Consider the following 4713-nt stretch of genomic DNA (forward strand, 5'->3'; position numbering starts at 1 on the left):
CCTAGTATCTTACATTTAGTTGGCTCCAAAACATGTGCTGTCTTAACAATGTGGTCACATTATTGCTCATGTTAGAAGAGCAGTTGACTGACTGCTGTCTAGAACACACACATCCCACACTCACTAATGCCAGAGCTACCATACAAGGAAAATAAATTATCTCTGCTGTGCGGTTGAAGGAGAGGAATAAATATTAAATCCAGTTTCTATATCAAAAGCATTCATTGATAATCTAGAGCCAGGGTGAGCGGTGAGGTAGTCGGGCTTGTGGCTGATACCAAAGGTTCCATACCAGGGATCGTTAGGAAATGAGTTGAAAATAAAACTGCAACAACATTTTGAGTACTGCATACAGTTCTGGTTTCCTGATTTCAAGATACTATAGAGCTGGGAAAAGTTCAGAAAAGGACAACCAAAATTATCCAAGTCCTCATAAGGAAAGGTTACAGCATTCAGGGCTTTTTAGTTTAGAGAAAAGCTGGGATATTATTTAGGTGTATAAGATGGTGCATAGTGTGGAGAAGGTTGACAGAAAAGTTTATCCATCATCATACTCGAATCCAGGGCCATCCTTATGAAGTTATAATGGTGGAAGATTCAGAACAGACAAAAATAAAAGTACTGCTTCACACTGCACAAATAACTTGGAGTTGCTCCCAGAAGATGGGAATATGACACATTGAACTGAATATCCCACGACTTTGACTTGATACTACTTAGAAGTTATCTTTGCATTGACACTTGGTAGTAGAGCATGTGTTTTCACACACACAACAGCCCGGATTCAATCCCTGGTATTTCCAGTTAAATGGTTCAGTCTCAGCCAAGGCTCTGGAGGACTGCTGCAAATCAGAGGAGGCAGCACAGTACTACATGGACAAATAGTTGGACCTGGTATAAGGAAGCTTCCTATATAAATATTGATACCATTATTTGAATTCATGCAACTTCCCATTCTTATATTTCACCACAAATCGTTCCTTTTCAATAAGCACTTTAATGGTTTATCACTGAATAAAATGAATGGTAACAATAGAAAGTTGCATGAAGGAATTGCCAATTATTACATGACAATCAGGCTAAGATAGAAGAGTGAGCGATCCTCCCTTAAGTAACTGCAGCCATAGTTAAGAGCAGTGTAATCGGTCAATTCCCACTTCACATTAAGAAGTAGTAATTCCCGCCCCGTAATCTACCTCCATGAGGACAGCTTTTGCATCTATAACAAAATCATCTTTGTGCAGTTGAACCTTGAACAGTGGACATTCTCAGCAGGTTATACAGGTTAAAACAGGTCCCTGCCAAAACAGCTGGTGCTCTACTGAGACTAAGCTTGCCTGTGCATATACACAATTGGCCTGCCTGGGATGAACCATTACTTGTTCCCCTCTCCCTCCTTGAGAGCAGAATACTCCTTTGTGATGGACCACTCCTTGGCATGTGCTTTGTACAGTACAGTATATTGCAAATCAGACTCTGTTTTCCTTGGGTCTGCTTTTGTCATCAAAGTAATGAAGCATGCATGACAAAAACCCGTTTGATTAGAGCTAGGTGCTGGCTGGAAAGGGGGGAGCAGAATAATTGTTCAATCATGTTCTTTACAAATTTGAAAATGTAGTCTGAATGTAGAATCTTGTGGGTAAAGCAGTCTCTCAACTCCAGACCAGGTTCTCTCATTGCCTACAGACTGTTTAGTTATAAAGATCTCTTTGTGGTGCTATGACATGTACTGTATATGCTAAGCTTCAATTTATGGTCTTCACTAGCAGTTAACTTTTGTATATGTGAGGGAAGTTACAACTACAGTGGTACCTCAGGTTACAGACGCTTCAGTTTACATATGCTTCAGGTTACAAACTCCGCTAACTCAGAAATAGTGCTTCAGGTTAAGAACTTTGCTTCAGGACGAGAACAGAAATTGTGCTGCGGCAGCGGGAGGCCCCATTAGCTAAAGTGGTGCTTCAGGTTAAGAACAGTCTCAGGTTAAGAACGGACCTTCGGAACGAATTAAGTACTTTACCCGAGGTACCACTGTACTGTAAATCACACACAAAAAGCCCACATAACTTATCTGGCTAAGGTAACATTTCCCCCATTATATAGGAGCATTTGTAAGTCGGAGAGCACACAGTGAGCATAACTCATTACTGAGTTAGATGGACTAATGATCTGCTTCAATATATGGCAGCTCCCAAAATTCCTATGATATGTGCATTAGTGTTCTATTCCAGTATTACAGATAACCTACCTCATTAACATATGCATTCCTATCTCTAATCCACCACCACCAGTAGACATGACACTTCTCTTTTATTTGTACGCTCGGGTACAAATAAATTAATGGGGCTTATTTATTGCATTTAGATCTCTCCTTTCCTCCAAGGAGCTCAAGGTTTTCTTCTTCCCCATTTCATCTTTCCAACAGCCCTGTGAGATAGTTGGGTCAAGACAGTGACTGGCCAAAGGTCACTCAGTTTGGTGAGTGTGCTACTGCTGCACACATTTTCGGCCGAGTTGGGACTTAAAACCTGGTCCTAATCTGACAGAGCTTTTTTCCCCAGCCAGAACTCAGTTCCAGCACTTCTCAGGTGGGCGCCATTGCTATTATAAGAGAAACAAGGGAGGCATTCGTGGCGAGTTCAAGCACCTCTTTTTTATATATAAAAAATTGCACAGTTAACACTCTAACCACTACTCCAACTTACTCTCAAGTAACTGGATATAGGAAAGCAGCCCAAATGTTTTAAATGCCGAAGTAACTTCTGGGTTTTGTTGTAAGCTGCCACTTTCCTTTGCATAAGATATAGCTGCTGACTGCTGTAGCTGTAGTTTGGAAAGCAGCCCAGATGCCACCTTTCTTGAATTACGCAGAAGGTCATCCCATTTCTAAAGCTAGCAATACTTTTAACAGTTCATAGGCAACCTTATGATCTTCTCCTGCTACTAAATGGCCACTGTTCTGTTTCCTATTAAATGTTTCTCACTGTCCACTACACGCCCTATTACACGAGGACAGCAGCTGGGAAGTTTCCATTCATTTAATAGTTATTACAACAAGTAAGATGAACTGTGTTGCTTGAGGGTACTAAAACTTGAATCCGTACGATGGGGTGAGCTCCCATTGCTCTGTCACAGCTTCTGCCAACCTAGCAGTTTGAAAGCATACCAGTGCAAGGAGGTACCGCTGCAGAGGGAAGGTAAATGACATTTCAATGTGCTCTGGGACTTGTCGCGGTGTTCTATTGCGCCGCAAGTGGTTTAGTCATGCTGGCCACATGACCCAGAAAGCTGTCTGTGGACAAACGCCAGCTCCCTCGATCTGAAAGCGAGGTGAGCATCGCAGTCCATAGTTGCCTTTGATTGGACCTAACTGTCCAGGGATCCTTTACTTTACCTTACCTTTACCTTTAACTAAGGCTATGCTTAGGTGTGCCCTTGTTTTTATAGGTATCATTGACCTCCTGCTTCAGAACGAAAGGGAGTGCTGAACGATTGACCTGCTTAAAAGTCGAGCCTTCTCTTCCCCCACCCATATATATATATACATGAGAAATACCAAGTATAAAATAGATAGGGTGCTTTCTGATGTGCTTCTACCTTAAAGGCAGCTTGCCCATGTTGCCATAGGCGCTGTGAATCAGAGATGAGAGTCTACGATCCAAGTCCTCTGCTCCAGTAGGTGAACAAAGGCTCCCTCTTCTATAATCTTCCTTTCCGGTCTGCTGAAAGAATACTGACCGAGCTGGGAAGAGAAAGGCCTAGCTGTTTCTGCGGATGAGGTTCCCACTGGGGATTGTTTTGTAGAGAAGAAACTGGTCCCTGTCGCCTTTTCCATTGTGTATTTAGCATCTTTTTCGGGACTGGTGGTGCACTAAGGGCTTGCTTTTGTCTGAAAGGCTGGTATATTCTATGTGTCATAGCGCCGCATTCCCATGCGTGCAACTGGGCAGAGTGAAGCGCCACAGAATTCCCAGCCCCGAGGAATATTATTATTATTATTATCATCATCATCGAGCGCCAATAGCCTTAGAGGTCAAAAGTAACCCGGTCAGCGGACTACCAAGCAGGAGAGCTATGTGACACGATGGTAGTCTTTGCTAAACGCTTTCGTGGGGAATTAATTGCCTGACTGTTGGCGGTAGCAAATTTATCCGCGGTGTCGGATTGGACCTGATGGCGAGATCAGAAACAGGGACGTGTTCCATTCTAACGAGCAAAGTTTGTTCTATCACGTTTCCGGGAATCTGGGCTGAGCGCGCAGGGGGAAGGACTGGAGACAAGAGCGGCAGTTCCTATGTTCTTCAAAGAGCAAGCAGCACCTTCGTGGGGCGGTACAGTGGCGTAGCGTGGGTTGTCAGCACCCGGGACAAGGCAAGTAATTTGCACCCCCTAACCCGTGGATTTGCGTCCCCTAAGCCCCAGATGTTGCGCCCGGTGCGGCCAGCCCCCCCTGCACCCCCCACGCTACGCCACTGGGGCGGTAAGCCCCATCTCCCAAGCACCATCATTCTCTTGCGATGCGGCGGCGGCGGCGACGCAGCTTCCTTCCCTCTCCCGCTTGCCTTACGACACCCCTCACGCGCCGTCTCCCTGGCGGGACTGAGAAGCGCTCCTCCCGGCGCCCACTCGGAGGGCTCCTTACTCGAAGGGGCGTGGCCGTGAGGTAAGGGAACCTTAGATTCGAAGTCCTGTGCCCTGCGCGAGGCGCGGCTT

Source organism: Podarcis gaigeae (genome assembly GCF_964106915.1).
Source record: "Podarcis gaigeae genome assembly, chromosome: 2".
In the NCBI taxonomy this organism is placed as follows: Eukaryota; Metazoa; Chordata; class Lepidosauria; order Squamata; family Lacertidae; genus Podarcis; species Podarcis gaigeae.